The sequence below is a fragment of the Alnus glutinosa genome, chromosome 11 (assembly GCF_958979055.1).
Source record: "Alnus glutinosa chromosome 11, dhAlnGlut1.1, whole genome shotgun sequence".
NCBI classification, from domain to species: domain Eukaryota; kingdom Viridiplantae; phylum Streptophyta; class Magnoliopsida; order Fagales; family Betulaceae; genus Alnus; species Alnus glutinosa.
Window position 1 is genome coordinate 20,191,344 of NC_084896.1, and position 19,853 is coordinate 20,211,196.

The 19,853-nt window shown below is 33.4% G+C and overlaps 1 long non-coding RNA gene and 1 pseudogene across 1 annotated transcript; both read right to left on the reverse strand.

Annotated features, from left to right (window-relative positions):
• Window positions 1-384: 384 nt before the first annotated feature.
• LOC133880912 (uncharacterized) lies at window positions 385-3,718 on the reverse strand. The gene is made up of 3 exons (XR_009902461.1): window positions 3,572-3,718; window positions 1,375-1,441; window positions 385-737 (listed from the first exon to the last, which is right to left on the reverse strand). It is a non-coding gene; the product is annotated as an uncharacterized LOC133880912 (long non-coding RNA).
• An 8,078-nt stretch (window positions 3,719-11,796) lies between these two features.
• Window positions 11,797-13,941, reverse strand: LOC133882742 (L-type lectin-domain containing receptor kinase IX.1-like; annotated as a pseudogene).
• Between the last annotated feature and the right edge of the window lie 5,912 nt (window positions 13,942-19,853).

Sequence of the window (19,853 nt, forward strand, 5' to 3'; positions counted from 1 at the left end):
AGATTTTATATTTTTTTATTTTAATAGACACGTGTCTGCTTCTTATTAGGTGTGACGTGATTGACTAACAAAATTTTTTAAGCTAATGGATGAAAATTTAGTCCAGGGAGTGATAGTAATTATTGTTTACAACGAGGACCTCCAATAAACTTTTTGAACCACAAGGAGTAAAAAATAATTATGATCAACCCCAGAAATCAACGGTGCAATTATCTCTTATTTTTTAGTGACGTATCAGCACGTCATTAAAGCTATGTAAAAAAATAAATAAATATCATGTATGCTTCCATTCCTTCTCAATGATTGTATTAAAACAGAATCTATTAGACTAAAATAACTATATATAATTAGCATCAAGTCAGACTACAAAGAACTAAACACAAATACGCTATAACAAGAACCCGGCCATGTTAATCACTATAAAGTATAAACACAAATACACTAGACTCAAGGAAATTTTGAATACACTATAAACACAAATACGTACACTAGACTAAAGGAAGACCACTATTCTGCAAATTTACAACTCATGTCAAAGTTTCCAAATAACAATGTATCTGACACGCATAACATCTAGATGTCAATAACAATGTATTCAAAGTAAACAGGTGAAGAAAGAAGGGAAGACCATCCATCCTCAGGGTCCTTCTGCTCCATATATATCTTTTATTGCATACGCAGCTTTGAATCCATTTAGTGAGACCAACTCCGCAACCAGTTCAGAAGTTCCACCAAATCTGGCTTCATCACAAATTCAGCAACATCAGTTCCATTCGTTAGCATTTGGAATAACAAATATCAAGTCATAAATTGCCTAGTTCGCCACAATCATAAAGCCTGTTAAAAAGAAAGGGAGCAAAAATTGATATTGCAATTGTTTGATCTGAAATTTCGTATTCAACCAAACCTATATCAACTGCTTGACTTGGTCAAAAAGTGATCATGATGCAGACTGCAGATATTGACCTAATATCAACAATCCTTCAAGATAAATATATATATATATATATATATATATATATATGCTACTTTTATATATTCACTAATTCAATTATGGAACCTGCAAGATCTGGCAACAGTATATCACATTCATATAAGTTTGCACCATTTCTAAGCTAATATTTACATAATAAGTTGATTTCAGTTCAGGTAGTAGGTATGGTTCCCTTTCAATCTCATTCAATATTATAGAATCAAGAAGCCAAAAATCCACGATATTTGTACTCTTGTCGCTAAAGGGATCCTAAATTATCTATTAAGAATGTTAAATTTCAAAATGAATAATCTAAATGCTGCATGTAGAACTTTTTTCTGGTCAACTAAAATTTCATTGGTACATGACAAGAAAAATGGATTGCCGTGGAAGCATATTACCTTTTCTCTTTCACTAACTTCACTTGCTTTGGTCACACGAACTTTTATTGCCTCCTCTTTTTGCAATCTGCCCATAAGAAAAGAGAGAATATTTCAAAACCTAACATAAAAAAGCAACGGTGGATTAATGCTCCGTTTGTTTTGGCGAAAAATGATTTTTGGAAAATGATTTCAGTGTTTGGTGGACGCGAAAATAATAGTCAATCAGAAAATGATTTCCGTTTGACCAAAAATGCTTAGTTAATTTCGGTTAAAGCGTAAATCATTTTCCTTATACTACAGACGCAGTCGACCTTCACGCTCCAGTCGATCATCGTCGGAATACAGCAAATATCGCCGGATTTCGACAAGCTACATTCCGACACCGGTCAGTGTCGGAGTCTGGGAATTTCTGCCGGAATCTAGCAACGTCCAGCCGCTGCAACCGGATTCCAGCAGACCAAATTCCAATCAGTTTTTGCCGAAGTCCAGCCGAATCTGGCCAGAATTTGGCTAAACCGGCCGGATGCCGGCCATACAGCCAGAGTCTAGCTGTATTAGGCCAAATTCTGGCCGGATCTGGCTGAATTCCGGCCGTATTTGGCCAGAATCAGGTAACGGCGACCGGACGTTTCCAAATTCCAACCACTTTCGCCGGAATTCGGCCAACCCTAATTCCAACAAAACTATCCAAATTCCGGCAATAGTAGCTGGAATCCTGCCCGTCAGTGACAGAATCTCGTCGCCGGTGATTTTATATTATTTTACATAAATATTTATATGTTGTGAATAAAAATTGATTTTTATAAGTTAATATGATTAAATGAAAATATAAAAAATATTTGCATTTTTTCGTACGCACCAAACACCGAAAAATGCTTTCGGCAAAAAACTTTTTCTGAAAAATGTCTTTCCTGAAACCATTTTATGACGGATACCATTTTACGTTGAAACAAACATAGCATAATTGTAAAGCACATGCCATTCATTATAAGCCCATAAAAACCCACGAGAACCATGGCAGTCATTACCCCTCCTAGGTCGGAAGGAGATAAGAAACCAAGCAATGCAAATATCATGGTCACAAGTGTCATTGCAAATATTTGTATTCTTTCGGAATACAATAGGTTACTACTCAAAATGCTCATAAATCCCCGAGATTAGTTTAGTGAAAAAAAAAAAAAAAAAAAAAAAAACCCAACTCCACAATTGAGGTTTCCACCTCAATTCATGATAACCCCTCATTACCAACCAGCATAAACATAAAATTTCCAAAGCAAACTTGTAAGGTAACAAGAGTTTTAAAACTGAACCACATGAAGAAAAAATTAAAAGATAAAAGCAGTGCAACCAACTGCAATTATTCAAATTTCTTCTAATTGAAAGACAAAAAATTAAACCATACAACTCACAGTCCATAAATGGATACAAAACCCAGGAAAAAAAAAAAAAAAGGCACCACATACACTTGAAGGGAGAGATAGTGAGGGTAAGGAAATGAAAATATATACCATGAGAGAGAGAGATGGGTAAGGCCCATCTCAAGCTTTTAATTAGCATAAGCTCAATGTCCTGAAAATCATTCACCAAAACATCACAACTAGAAATTCAACATCCTCAATAGAAAATTTTAATTCCCAGCAATTCTAAATCCCCATTCTACCAAAAATCAACCCAAAAATACAATACCCATTCGGCCATCACTCAGAAAAATAAAAAATTTTCAATAACCACTTCATTCTATTGAAAACTTCTTCACAAAACCCAGAATTTAAATACCCATGTGGTTTGCCAAGAAAAAATCCTCCGAAATTTCAACACCCATTCGGTTTCTCCACCCAAAAATCAAACCCATTAACTGAAAATCTAAGCAACATTAACGGGAACCCAAAAATCAAGACAACCGAAACCCATTTAGTCTTTCAGCCAAAAATAACTAGTGATTATGTCAAAAGAGCTTCAAATCTTGTGGGTAACAACAAACGAAATCAACCCAATCCACAAGGACTGGCCGTGACAAGTAGAGGAAGGAAAAATTTCAATTTTTCCATAATCAAGCTAAGACTAATTAATTTAACATAAGGGTATAACAATGGGTTATTAATCTTATGGGTAGCAAGAAATTTGAATCAAATCAGCCAAACAAGGAAGAACGTAAAGAAAGATCAAAACTGAGAGAATGAGAAAGGGATGAAACTACAGTTGTTGAATGAGTTACTTGTTGTGAAGAGGGGGGAACCGATTCCGTTGTTCTCTCTTGGATCAGTTGTCTCTCTCTCGCGCGCGCTCTCCTCTTTCTCTTGGTCTCTTTCTGGGCTGGGACGAAAAGGAGGAACAAGAAAGAAGGAGACGCAGGGGAGAAGGAAAAATTTAGAAAAAAAAAAAAAAAGGGCCGAGAAAAAGAATGGGAGAAAGAGAGAATTTGTGCGAAAATTTGAGTCTCCCGCTTTAATTTTAGTCTGCCGCTTTTTTTTTCTTTTTTTTTGGACAAAAAACGACATCGCTAGGATAAATTAGTGACGGGCCAAATTTTGCAAGTCACCAAATGTTTTTTACGTAATATAATTCTATTTTTAATTATTTAATTAGTGACGTGATAAAATTTATCACCAAATGTTTTTTACATAATATAATTATATTTTTAATTATTTAATTAGTGAAGTGATAAAATTTAACACGCCAATAATTTAGTGACGTGCTAAGTTTGCACGCCACTAAACAATTTAATTTCAATTTATATATATATTATGGCTTGTTTGGGTGTACAATTTTTTAAAAAATTGTGAATATCGAGAGACTTTGTTTGATAAAATCCTCACAAAACAAACTCAAAATGTAAATCAAACTTTCATTGTGTCAAGTTTGATCGATCGAACTCTATCATGGTTAATTAGAATAATGTAATAAGTTCGATCGAATGTTTGATTGATTGGAGTAATACACTTGGATCGATCAGATATTCTATCGATCCTATGATATTGTCATGATCGATCGGACTAGTACTTATTATAATCAATCGCACGTTAGATTGAACATTCACTGTGTCAATTACGATTGATCGAACTCTATCACAATCTATCAGACTAATGCACTAGGATCGATCAGAAAACTGCACTAGGATCGATCGGACGTTCGATTGAACCTTCATTATGTCAAGTCTAATCGATTGAACTTTATCATGATTAATCAAACTAATACAATAGGTTCGATTGGATGTTTGATTGATTAGAGTAATACATTTGGATCAATTAGATATTTTATCAATCCTATGATTATGTCATGATTGATCGGATTAGTACTAAATTAAGATTAATCGCATGTTAGATCGAACATTCACTGTGTCAAGTTTGATTGATCAAACATTCGTATCACAATAGATCGGACCGATGCAATAGGATGAATTAGATATTCGATCAAACGATCAAGCCAAGCTTAAACAAACATTTCATAGATTGACTCAAGTTCGAGATTGACAACCCTAAATACAACTTATGTAGTATTCTATATATATATATATATATATATATATTAATTAGTGTTATATATAGGGTTAGAGTTATTATAAATGGAGTCATTTTTTATTTTTTAAAACGGCTCAAATTTGACACGTCATTAATTTAGTAACATGCCAAAGTTGGCACGTCACTAAATTAGTGACTTGTCAAATTTGGGACGTTACTAATAATTTAAATTTCAAATTTATTTATTTATTTATTTTTTATAATATCGACTTAATATGTAGTGACATGCTAAAGATGGCACGTCACTAATAATATAAATTTTAATTTTTTTTTTTTAAAAAAAAAATTATATTAACTTAATATTTAGTGACGTGACATATTTGACTCGTCACTAAATATTAAGTTGATATAACTTTTTTAAAAAATAATTTGTAATTTAAATTATTAATGACGTGCCAAATTTAACATGTTACTACATTAGTGACATGTAAAATTTGGCACGTAACTAAAAATTTAAAATTTAAATTATTTCTTAAAAAAATTATATTGACTTAATATCTAGTGACCTGCTAAATTTGGCACGTCACTAATAATTTAAAATTATATTATTTTTTAAAAAATTATATTGACTTAATATTTAGTGGCGTGCTAAATTTAGGACGTCACTAAAGTAGTGACGTGCCAAATTTAGCAAGTCACTCAAGTATTGACGTGTCAAATTTTGCACGTCAATAATAATTTAAAATTATATTATTTTTAAAAAATCATATTGGTTTAATATTTAGTGATGTGGTAAATTTAGCAGGTCACTAGATATTAAGTCAATATCATTTTTTTAAGAAATAATTTAAATTTTAAATTTTTAGTTACGTGCCAAATTTTACACGTCATTAAAATAGTATATATATATATATATATATATATATATATATATATGTTCATACAAAACACTCGCAAAGTAAAAATTCAAAGCTCTTTTTATGTTTATATCACATCACACAAAAGATCGTTTTTAAAATGAGTTAGCAAATACCACATATTTTTAAGTGAATGCCAATATAGACAGAAGATCAGATAGTTTATATAGAAGGCTTTTGTATAACTGTCATACAACTAAATAATATGATGTTAAATTACTACTTATCCAAAAAGTTTAAGGGAATAATATTTAACTGAAATGTGAAGTGAATTATGGAGTTAGAGCTCGAACTTATTATCTCAGCCTCTGATACCATATTAAATTAACAATTATCCTAAAAGATTAAGCTGATAAGAAATAGTAAATTTAATCATTTAATTAATATTTTAACAAGTGACACTTGAAATTAGCCATTCGATCAGCATTTGATTTTTTTTTTTTTATATAAATAGTATTTTTACTATTAATTTTTACTACCAAATCATTCAATATTACGTCAATTATTATCCATAAAATATCAAGTAGCAAACCTCAACTTTGAATTTAATAAAATGTGTTTGGTATCATTTTTTGTACATTTTATTTGTAAACTTATTATTAAATTTGTAAAATTTACATATGGTCCTACCTATTTAATAATAATTTTGCACATCTTTTATACAGAAAAGAGCCAGAAAACGAGATTAAAAAAAAAAAAAAAAAAAAAAAAAAAAAAAAAAAAAAAAAAAAAAAAAAAAATCTCTTAATTAAATAATTAAAGTAAACATAAAAGTCTTCGGCTAACCACGATGCTACAAGTTTCTCTCGAATAGATTTTTCCACATTCTTATCCTATTTCAATTTAATTGACATTATTCTATTTGACTTGACCGTTTCAGCCTATGGAGTCTCCCTGTTCAGACCTATACAGATCACCTAACTAATGAATGGCAATTTATTTTTTAAGCAATTGCCTCTAACTCTCGAGGGGAACTTTTACTTGTCTAGAAAATATTCTCTTGGAATTGTAGAGGGTTATCTCAATCCTCTAAAATTCGTAGTTTATGAGCCCTGATTAGAAAAAATAATCTTGATATTATCTTCTTGTCTGAAACTAAGACTGCCTCTTCCATTGCTAGTTCTTTAATACATCAGCTTGGTTTCAATATGTTTGTTCAAGCACCTCCCTCTAACTCTCGAGGGGGACTTTTACTTGCTTGGAAAAATGATGTTACACTCTTTGATTTTTATGTCTCTCATGATATGATTTGTGCTTGGTGTTCCTTAGACTCCCCTACGATTAAATGGTTGATTTCGTTTGTTTATTGACCACCACATCGAAAATTCACTTCTGAATTTTGGACCACGTTAGCTGATTTTGGTGACCATTGTGATATTCCATGGCTTTCTATAGACTATTTTAATGCTATAACTGCTAAAAATGATAAATTGGGCGGTCGACCTTTTCCATGCTCCTCCAAAAATGATTTTAGTCATTTTATGAATCAGTTTGGTATGATTGATTTGGGATTTACTGGTAACCCCTACACGTGGTCTAATCACCGGCAAGGGCATAGTTTGATTAAAGAACATCTTGATTGGGCTATTGCTACAACTCAATGGATTCAGCATTTCCCCTCTTTCTCAGTTACTCATTTGCCTGCCCATAATTCTGATCACAACCCACTGCTCTTAGATACATCTATTAGATACCCTTCCCTCCCTTGTCCTTTTCGCTTTGAAGAATTTTGGACTTGGGATCCCACATGTGGAGTTGTTATTAAAGAAGCTTGGTCTATTCTTGTATCTGGATCCCCAGCTTATTGCTTGACAAAAAAACTAAAGAACAGCAAGCAGGCAATCAAACACTGGAATAAGCATTTCTTTGGGGAAATAAAACGGAAACTTGACTCCACTTATCAACTGCTTGACATTACTCAACAGGCCCCTCCTTTAGATTCCAACTTAGCTTTCGAGCTTCACCTCAAGTCCCTTTTAAATGAATATCTGATTCAGGAAGAATCCCTTTGGAAGCATAAATCTAGGGAGCTCTGGTTGACATGTAATGATCTAAACACTAGATTTTTTCACACTAGTACTCTTATCCGGCGACGAAGAAATGCTATTGATCTTCTCCAATCCTCCACTAATGGATGGATTTCAGATAGGAGATCTATTGGTGATTGTTTTGTTTCCAATTTCAAGAACCTGTTTGCCTCTACAAATCCAATTGCTGGCACTGAGTTACTAGATCTTTTTCATTGCTCTATATCTGCTAAAGAAAATAATATGCTATGTGTTATTCCTACTAAAGCAGAAATTCATGCTACTCTAGCCAGCCTTGGTGCTTCAAAGGCCCCTGGCCCTAGCGGCTTTACAGCTATATTCTACATGAAATATTGGGACAGAATAAAACTGACTATTTTGAAAGCTGTCAGGAATGACCATCTGCTAAAGGAACAGAATCACACTTTCATAGCATTAATTCCAAAGAAGCTGGGTGCCTCATCTGTGCATCACTACCGCCTCATCAGCCTCTGCAATATTATCTACAAGATCATCTCCAAATTGCTTGCAAATAGGCTAAAGCCTCTTCTCAATAATATTATCTCTCCATTTCAGACAGCTTTTGTCCCTAACCGCCACATCTAAGATAATTCTATTTTGGCTCATGAGATGCTCAACACTCTTAAATCTAAGCGAGGTAGAGGGCGCCTAATGGCTGTTAACATTGATATGGAGAAAGCTTTTGAAAAATGGAATGGTCTTTTCTGCTAGCAATTCTTACAAAACTTGGTTTTCATCGAAAGTGGATCAATTGGATTAGACTCTGCATTTCAACCTCCTCTTTTTCAGTGTTAATGAATGGTAGCCCTTTCGGGTTCTTTTCCCCATCTAGAGGTCCTCGTCAAGGTGATCCTCTCTCCCCTTTTCTATTTATTATTGGCACTGAAGTTATCTCTCGTATGTTTCACCGTAGCCTTCGCGGTTTCAAAATAGCTAGATCCTGTTCTCCTTTAAACCATCTTTTATTTGCTGATGATCTAGTCATTTTCACCACTGCAACCTCTAGTGAAGCTACTATTATTAATGATTGTCTCAATAAATATAGCTCTTGGTCTGGTTAGATTGTCAATGCAAACAAATCTAATATTCTATTTAGCAAGAACACAGCAGCTTCAACTATCTTAGCTATTAGGTATATTCTTCCCTACCAGATCACACCCGCTACAGCTAAACATCTTGGTCTCCCTGTCCTTTATGGCAAATCCAAAACTGCAGCTTTCTCCGACATCTTAGACAAGGTAAATGGAAAAATTGAAGGTTGGAGATCCAAAACCTTGTCACAGGCAGGTAAAACTACACTGATTAAAGCGGTGGTCTCTGCTCTACCATCCTATGCCATGAGTTCTTTTCTATTCCCGGATGGTCTTTGTAACCAATTGGATAGTGCTTTTAAAAATTTATGGTGGGGTTTCCCAAAGGACAAAAGCCGCAATCTGTCTCTCAAATCCTGGAAATCAATGTGTTTGCCAAAAGATCAGGGTGGCTTGGGTTTCAGACTTATGAAAGATGTGAATTTATCTCTGATATCCAAGCTAGGATGGAAATTGCTCTCAAATCATAGCAATTTATGGGTCTATCTTTTTCAACAAAAGTATATCAAGTATGGTAACTTTTTATCCTCTTCTCTCGCAACAGGCTCCTGGATTTGGAATGGCGTCAAGGCTATTATCTCTATTATCTCTGCTGGAGCTTGTTTTATTCCCCATAATAATTCCAGCCTTCCTATATGGTCTTCTCCATGGATTCCTACTGTGCCATCCTTCCGACCTACACCTAGATTGCCTTCCATCCCCACCAACCACCCCTTGTCCTTTTCTGATCTAATTCATTCCCTTACTTTGACCTGGAGGCAAAATGTATTGCAATTCTTGTTCGATCCCACCACTGTCTCTGAAATATTAAAAATCAATATTCGTTCCAACTCTAATTCCCTTCTCTGGACCCCATCCACCACTGGTGTTTTCTCAACCAAGTCTGCCCACCACCTCATTAGCTCTTTCTCCCATTCCACACCTTCACCTCTCTCCAAATCTTGTTCGAAAGCTCTCTGGAAGCTCAAGTTGAATCATCGCTTAAAAATTTTTCTTTGGAAGATGGTATGGAATGTTATTCCTACCAAATTTCAAATTTCTCAATCCATACCTTCTTCCCTATTAGACACTAGTTGCTCTCTTTGCTCTTATCCCATTGACTCCCTCTCCCATCTCTTTTTCACCTGTCCAATTGCTCGTGTGGTTTGGCGCCAATCTTTTTGGCCTTTGGATACTATTGCATTAAATGTTACTAACATGACAAATTGGCTCCTTATCATTCTTGATCCACACCATAGGCTTGGAGTGCCTCCGGCAGAGACTCATAGGTTCCAAATTTTTGCTGTTGTTGCATGTGACTATCTTTGGTTTACTAGAAACAAAGCTCATCATGAGGGCATTATCCCAAATGATCTTATTATATCAACTACAATAAACAATACTGCTCTGGAACACAATTCTGCATGGACAACCAAATATAATAAAACTCCTGAAGTTTGGAAGAGTCCATCATCTCCCTATTACAAGATAAACTATGATACTGCAATCAGAGCTACATTTTCTGCTCAAGCTGTTGTCTGCAGAAACTCTACTAGTTCTATTATTAAATATATTTCGCTTATTAGCTCACCCTGCTATGCTCTTTTTGGTGAGGCTACTGCTGCTCTTCTGGCTGCTCGTTTGGCAAGTTCGTTAGGGTTATCTTCTTTTATTTTAGAAGGTGATTCTCTCAATGTTACATTGGCGCTTCAACATCCAGCAACTACTACAGATTGGATAATTGCTTCCACCATCTCCAACATTCTCTCTACCATCCCACAAACAGCTAGTTGGAAAGCTAGTCATGTTAACCAAAGTGCAAACTTCTGTGCCCACCATGTGGCAAATTGGGCCACAACTAGATTTCACTCTGGCTGCATTCCCATCCTTTCCCCTTTATCCAAATCTTTTCCTCCCTGTTTTGGAAAAGATACCCCCTCCACTTTCTTCATTCCATAAGTTTATTTTTCTTCTTTTCGTTTTTCTAAAATGTACTTACAAAAAAAAAAAAAAAAAAAAAAAGATTAGAGAAAACTTATGCTTTTAATTATGAAATTTAGTGATTTGTACCTTATTTGTTAGAAGAAAAATCAGGACTAATTGAACTGTCGCAAATCATTACACATACCAAATCTCTCTTCTCTAGGCCACTTCAAATTGAAATAAAATCATTTTTTTAAAAAAAAAAAATGACGTGATATCATATATACTATTAAATACATCAATTTTAAAAACGTGTCAACATTAACTTCAATTACAATATTAAATACACTAATTTTAAATCTTAACTATAAAATTAATGCTCTTCATTTTATTTGAAACGAGGACTATCTTTCCCCTTCGAAGTAGAGCTAAAAACCAATTGAAAACAGTTGGAGAAAAATAAATAAATAAATAAATAAAAATAGGTCAGCAAATTGGCTTTACTGGTCTCATGACCGACTCTTGGATTACTTATAGACTACCACATTTAAAAAGATTGAACGTGAATTTTCATGCACTTTTGCCAACAGACACATCACTCCAACCAATTGATCCCTTAATAAATATATGACAATTACTCAGATGAAAATAATCAATAATTTATGATTAAATACTTACCTTTTTGGGCTACAAAATCGACTTACCATTGGCTGGCTGTTATATATAGTATATGATATTATTATGATTATGATCTTCAATCCATCACAAAGTTCAAAATTTGGGACTGTTATGTTGACTATACATGTATTGTAGGAAATTTATATTTAAGGTATAAAACACATTCACATGTATATCTTTCTTTCTTTCTTTTGAAAACTGTAAAGCATGTTCATCATTGCTTAAACTAAGATGTAAAATGAAACACAAAGGAGTGATAATGTAGGGGAAAAATCAAACAATAAGAATTTGAAGTTAAGTGCACCTCTGACCAATTTAGTATGTATGAAAAAGCGATGAGGATGGAGGAGCTACATCATGTGAAGTAGATAAATGAAGAATTGGTGTAAATATTGCTTGAATATGGCTACCGTCCCTCCACATAGTTAGTAGAAACACTGGCAATAGAGAGTGACATTGCATGTATATTCACTGGTGGAGCAGGATGTGTTGGCGCTGGCATATTTGATGGGAGAATAGGCAATGGAGTCTCAAAATTGAGAACATGAATTGTTTCCCTTATTGAAGGCCTAAGGTTGCGATCGGGGTGAGCGCACCAAAGCCCAACAATCATCTAGCGCTCCATTTGCTACTCATCAAAATCTCCATTTAGCCTTGGGTCAGCTGCGTCAAGTACTTTCCCTATTCCATAGAGCTCCCAAACCCACTCCACCAAGACTACTTGATCTTGAGTGGCATTGGTCTTGATTGATTTTCTTCCACAAGCAATCTCCAAAGCGACAATTCCAAAGCTATAGACATCTGACTCCTTGCTAGCATTACCGGTTGTGACACAGTCAGAAGCCATGTAGCCCATGGTGCCTGCCAAAACAGTAGTTTGTGACCCTTTCACATGGTCCACAAGCCTAGCTAGTCCAAAATCTCCAAGCTTAGCATTGAAGTTTGAATCAAGCATAATGTTGCTCGATTTTATATCCTTGTGTACCACGCATTGTTCCCATTCCTCGTGCAAGTAAAGCAACGCTGATGCCAATCCTTGAGCAACTTTGTACCTCGTTGTCCATATTAGTAAGCTTTCTTCTATAAAAAGATGTGAATCTAAGCTTCCATTGGGCATGAACTCATAGATGAGCAAGAGTTCTCCTCTTTCATGGCACCAGCCAATGAGTTGCACCAAATTCCTATGTCTCAATCGACTAATGATTTTTACTTTTGATGCATACTCCTTTATCCCCTGTTTTGACCCTTTTGACACCCTCTTAACAGCAACAAAGGAGTTTGAGTCCCTTAAAAATCCTCTATAAACCCCACCAAATCCACCCTGACCCAGCTTCTCTTCATCATTGAAATTATTCGTGGCAAGAGCCAATTATTTAAATGAGAACTTCTTTGGTCCTGTTTCCCTTTGAAATTCATCATCCATGCACCTGTCAAAGGCAAGATCCTCTTCTGTATAACTTTTATTCCTCTTCCACAAGCCAAATAGAATTAAAGCAAAAACCCACCAAACAAAAAAGATCCACCAACACCCAAACCCACCGCTAATCCTAACCTGTTGTTTTTCTTTTGATTGGGGGCTAGATTCGTACTCGGACTGCTTGCATCTATTGGTTGGGTATCTTCCAAAGTTGAAGTAAAATTCCATGTGCGAATGGTGTGCCTTGCAGTAGCGCTTCCTATTGTGGCTGAGAATCCAAAAGTTACCCATTCAGGCAGATAATCTCTCAAATCAATCTTAGAAGAAAGGGACTGCCATACAGTAGCATTGTTTATGAGACCAGTGAAGAGAACACTCAAATTATGAGAAGTAGAATTATAATTAATCCGAGTTTCATTAATTCTTCCTTCCATAATACAAGTTGTACTCCCCAGCCATGGCACATCAGCAACAGATTTGATGGAGTTTATATCAATACCTACATGTACATCAAGGCCGGGCGGATCCCATAGCTTTGTATTGTTGTCAAAGTTTGAATAGATGTCAAACTCCACTGCAACAAAAGGGTTGTCCGTTCAGTTTAATATCTCTTTGTCTCTGGTGAGACCCATAGCGCCACCATATGTGTCATTAGGAAGTGTTGAACCATCTGGTGCTGGGAAGAACGCAAGCCCATCTCCATAACTAGTACAATTTTGAGAATCAATTACAAACGAAAAATTGGTAGTGAAATCTGTGAGGTTTTTGGATGCCTTGTCCCACAGGTGAATAGGTTTGAAATGCGTGGCTCGACCTGCTTGAAACGCTAAATTGTAGGTGAGTTGGATGACTTGGTCTTCAACGCGAGCTCTCTCACATCTTAGAGGGTAGTCACAAGAATTGAAACTGGGGAAGTTGAAGGATAAAGCACTTGTAAATGGGCGTACTGGTGAGAAGAGATTGGTGAACATTAAGAAGAGATAAAAGAGGATTAGGGGCTTTGGAAATGGGAGGTGTTTGATTTTGAAGATGTAGAAAGCCATGATTCGAACTTGGTAGGAAGGTTGGGTTTGATGAGAATAAAATTGGAGATTGTAATAAGAAGAGCTAAAAAAGTGATTATATATATAAGCTGTGGTTTGAGTAGGGAGACCGATAGGGTGAAACGAGACTCAATTACGTCGTAGATTATGTATTCAGTCAAGAAGGAATCGATTTGTAAATATTGCTTTTTAGAGAAAACAAAAAAATTAAAAATTAAAAATTAAAAAGTTATGGTAGCTACTAATAGTAGTAGGATTTGGTATTCATATAGCTACTAATATTATACTGCTAGTATCAAATCTGTATAATTTATTTTGAGTTTCAGTTAATTTGTTTATGGGGTAATTACCTTTTTCCCCCATGAACTACCAAAAAATGTACAATGCCCCCATGAACTACCAGCTCGACCAAAATAGAGCATTCAACTACCAAAGACAACCATTTTCCCCCCTTCCGTCAGTCAAAGGGGTTAAAACAAACGGTCAACGGGTCATGTGCCGTTTTATATGGGGGCATGTTGGAAGATGATGGTAGTTCATGGGGGGAAAAGAGGAAGATGGTGGTAGTTCATAGGGGGAAAAGATGAAGAAAATGAGGGTAAAACGGCGTGTGACTGACGGAAAGGGGGGAAAATGGTTATCTTTGGTAGTTGAATGCTCTATTTTGGTCGAGTTGGTAGTTTATGGGGGCATCGCGCATTTTTTGGTAGTTCATGGGGGAAAAGGTAATTACCCCTTTGTTTATTCTTCTATTTTTTGCAGTTTTTTATATATTGAAATGCATATTTTTAGCAAACATTTATAACAAAAATTATTTGTAAATAAAAGAAACATTATCCATGATATAAAATTAAAATAAAAGAAGAATATAACCTGGTTTATCAAAGATCTTTTTCAACTTCACTTTATGTTAATATCATCTAATTCCCTCAAACTATAAAAGCAAAGACACAAAATAATAATAATAATAATAATTTTTTTTTGTTTAACAATTTTATTATTCAAAATAAATTTATAGTATATCAAACAAACTCATAACTTTTTTTTATTGTTATTAATATTTTTTTTATTTTGACGGGGTTATTATATGTGACAATCTCTTAAGACATCAATACCCTGATTTTGATGCAAAATTTAGAAGTGAATTTAAGGTAATAATTTGAACTGTAATCGCTTATCCAGTACCTTTTCCTCAATGGCTTAGTGGGTTTGTTCAAGTAATTATATGTCACAACAGTTATTTTAGCAATTAATTCTCATGAGTTTTTTTTCTTATGGAACTTTTCTAGTATAATTTCTGATATTAGTTTAAGTTTATCTCCCTTTCAAAATTAGAATGCTTTGAAAGTATCTCGTTGTGCAAACTTTCGTGCACATGCATTAGCTAAATGGGCTGCTTCTCATCTTGTTTTTTAAAGTGCTCCTATAGGATCACCTTTCTCTCTTCCATCTGGATTAAGAGTAGAAAATATCCTCTCATGTAGCCCTTTTTTCCCTACTCGATCAATTAGAGGAAAAAAAAATAAAAAAAATCGAGAGTATAACGTCGTGCATCTTGGATAAGACACATTTATACACTAATAACATTAAATAAAGCAATATTAAATTCACACCATAGCCTGTGGGATTTTTCAACATATTCAATGAAAATTGTGCTCAAATCCATGACCTGTTCAAGGCATTTTGCAGATTTGCTGTCTCTTTGTTCTTTTGTGCAGTGATAATTAATTCGTTGAAGTTTCTGAGATGATTTGCCGTAAGCCCTTTAACAAATGGGTTAGTCAAGGCATTTCGCAGATTTGCTGCATGTTGCATAAGCCACACATCTCTTTCATTCTCTATAATAGATATAACTAGAAGAGGAAAAAAAATAAAAATTGAACAGCAAATTGACAAGGTATTGAAGGCATAGCGAAAGATTTCCCATCGAGAAAACTCCACTCATCATTCCTAATCTTTCATCATTTTTACAATCATACCCATAAATTTTAAAAAATATTAATTTAGTGTTTTCATCTTTTATTTTATTTTTTTTAATTTCACCAATCCGTTAAATTTTCTGTTAAATCTTTAAAGCATCCCTAGTCAACTATCCATTTCAAATTTTCCACGAAAATTTGGTGAAAAACTCAAAAAAGTCAACTCCAACAAACTCTCTATAATTGCTCTATTTTGGCTTTTGTCAGAATTTCACTCCAAATTTGACTTCCAAATTTCATTTAAATTAAATATTTAATCATTTCTCTCTCCTTTCATTTCACTTTTCACTTTGCATCTCTCCTCATTTGTTAGGAGTGATTGCTTAAAACTAATAAAAAAAAATTAATATCTAGTTGAAATAGATAAATATTTGGACAGTTTGATGTAAAAAGTTTGTTAAAAGTAGTAGTTAAAATAACAAAAGTAGAGTTTTTAGCTAAAATTTGGAGAGCTCACTTGGAATGCTCTAATGGAGGGGTGTCAAAATTCCTAAAATACTCATCCACTTTTTAGGAAAAAAAAAAAAAAAAGAGAAAGAAAGAAAGAAAAAAAAAAAAAAAAAAAAAAAAAAAAAAGAAAAAAAAAAAAAGAAAGAAAGAAAAATGACAACAATTTAAGCATTGGTTAGGATGTAACGAAATTTACAAAAATACCCATATCTGAATCGTTAAAAAAAAAAAAAAAAAAAAAAAAAAAAAAAAAAAAAAAAAAAAAAAGAAGAAGAAGAAGAAGAAGAAGAAGAAGAAGACAAGTAGGCTAAAGTGACCCATCAAACCATTAAGGTGTGCTAAAAAGGCCATTTTTTTAGATAATACCCTTATTCTCCTAAAAATTTAAATAAAAAAAACTATTATTTAAACAAAACAAAAAATTAAAGGGGTGGATTAATAAAAAAATTAAAAAAAAAAACTATTTTCTTTTTTTTTTTTTCAGAATAAATGCAAAATTAGACCCTATATTGATCATGCAATGTTACTTTCTGCCAGTACGTGAACTTTTCCCAAACTATTTTAGGGAGAGTAGAGTTTAGACCATCATATGAATTTTTATTACTATTATCAGGGGTGTAGTTAGGTGAAGGCTTAGGGGTCCATGGCCCCCCAACCCCCAAGCTTTTCCTCCTCAAATTTTTTTTCAACTTGCCCCTCCCCCTCCCCCCTCTCAAAATCTAAAAGCTGGCTCCCGTCTGACTATTATTAATATTTTTGGAATATTTGGTGGTTAACTAAAGAGCCTGTAAGTTTGGGCTTAAACTTCTTTATTTGAAGAACTATGCTGTGAGAGGCCCATTTCATATAATCTTTTTAAAAGCTCCAACCATTTTCTCTCCCTTTTTTTTTTTTAGGGGGCACTTAATTATTGTCCTAAAAAGTCTATACATTTTTTATTTTATTTTATTTTTTTGTGCTGGTTTTTTTTTATAAAAAAAAAAAAAAAAAATTTAAAAAAAACTATTCATCTCATTTACACGTTTAAGATACGGGATAAAGTTTCATTATTGAAACAAGAGGATAGGATCCTCTACAATTTTAAAGAAATTGTAAATTATCACATGACGCAACTCAAGCTTTTTTGGGCATCGAAACGCTTAAAAAATGACACTTATTAAAAATGTAGCATGTTATTGAGACATTCAAAAATAATTTCCTTCCTAAAAGGTTTTATTTTCACTTTTGCAGAGACGTTTCTTCTTCATAAGATCAAAATACATTTTTTTGCTCAAAAATTTTTTACAACATAAAGAGTAAGAACATGATAAAAATATACTCAATTTACAACTGTAACATGCCACCTTTTTAATAAGCAACATTTTCCATACGTTTCAATGCCTAAAAATAGCCAAAATTATGTAATTTAAAAATTTAAAATTTCTTTAAAATTATAGATAACCCTAATCCACTTCTTAGTTCTTACTTTTAAGTTCAAAAGAAAGATAAATGAATAAATAAATCTTTGGACTGTGTTATATTTTGTTTTTATTTTTGTTCACTGGGAGCTTACTAGCTTGATTCATAATAAATAGGACTTGGTTTCAATTTTGCAAGCTTGAGTTGACGTCATTACATCTCATCTGCCCCCTCGTAATATGCTAATACGGCTATACGTGTATATACTTTCTTCAATTTGTCAATTTGATAAAGCCAGTGAATTATAGCCGTGTTTGCTAATTCTTTTTTCTTTTTCTATTTTTTTTAAACCAAAAATAAATTCACACAAAATATTCCCAAAATAAAAATTCAAAACTCCTTTTATCTTTATATCACATGACACAAAATATCATTTTTAAAGCAAGTTAGCAAATACCACATATTTTTAAGTGAACGCCAATATAAACAGAAGATGAGATACTCTATTTAGAAGGCTTTTGTATAACTATCATACAACCAAATGATGTGGTGTTAAATCATTCTTTATCTTAAAAGCTTAAGAGAATATTTAACTGAAATGTGGTGATTTATTGTGTCACAACTTTAACTCATGACCTTTGACTCTGAAACTACATTAAATTAATAATTATTCTAAAAGTTTAAACTGATAAGAAAAAATGGTAAATTTAATCATTTAATTAATAGTTTAATACGTGACAGTAAAAACTAGTCATTCAATTTACATTTGGAGGATTTCATGACCATCTAGGTAAGTATCTCTACCATATCTACTAGCTAACCTCAACTTTCAATTTAATAAATTGTGTTTGGTATCTCTTGCATAATTTTTTTTTTTTTTTTGTAAATTTATAATTAAATCTATAGAACTTGCGTGTGATCTTACATATTCAATGTTAAATTTAAACATCTCTTATATAGGGATGAACAAGAATACAAGATCATACATTTCTCTTAAGTAAATAATTAAGTAAACTAAAAAGTCTACGGCTAATCACGAGGCCGGCCAGAAGTTTCTGTGGAGTAAATTTTTCCACATTCTTATCCTATTTCAATTTAATTGACATTAATCTTATAATCTATTTGATTAGCCCGGAAGGACCGCATCGGAGAACTTTCTATGTTTTTTGTCTTGACCGTCTCAGCCTGTCGGGATCTCCCTGTTCAGACGTGTACATATCACCTAATCAATGAATGTCAAATTTTTTTATAAGCAACTGCCTCTAATTAGAGAGAAAAAACCAGCTCGAAGTTGACACCTTTTTGTCCCTGTTCGGACCTGTTCATATCATCTAATCAAATAAATGGCAACTCTTCTAAGGATTTCTTTTACAATTCGTACAATAGGAGGCTATGAATCATTTGGACCCCATTTGAAAACTTCCTTGCCCTCCCCTTCCCTTGTGTTTTTTTTTTTTTTAATGTTTGAAAATTAAAACTGATGTGATATAAAATTGATATAATTTATATAGAAAAGTAAAAAAAAAAATTGTATTGTAATGAGTTTTTTATTTAAAAAGTAATAAGAAAGTGTTAATGTGATATAAAAAGTGAAAAAAGTTATGAATGTTTTGAAATTAATGGTTTTTTGAGAGAAGTGAAGAGAAGGAAAGGAGAGGGGAAAGTAGTTTTCAAACGGGGCCTTGATCAAGACCCACCCATGTATGATGCTTTTTGTTGGGAGATGGCTGGGAGATGGGCCTCCACTATAAGCTCAATTGACTTTCTTTTCTTTTTTTTAATATATATATTTTATTTGATTCAATTCCAATTAAAATATATGAGTGGTAATCAAACTAAAGAATATATAAGAATAGTCATTCTATTTCACTCTTTTTTATTCTCAATAACAACTACTTCATTTTCTAATAAAATACTCATTCTGCAAACTAAATAAGGTCTTATTAACATTGTAGACGGTCACTTATCACAAATTTAACTTATTTTCTTGGAGGCTAGCTTATGCTTTTATATATAGTATATGATGTTACTATGATTATGATGTTCAATCCATCACAAGTTCACAATTTTGGACCGTTAGGTTGTCCATAAATAAAGCATACGAAACTCATATTTA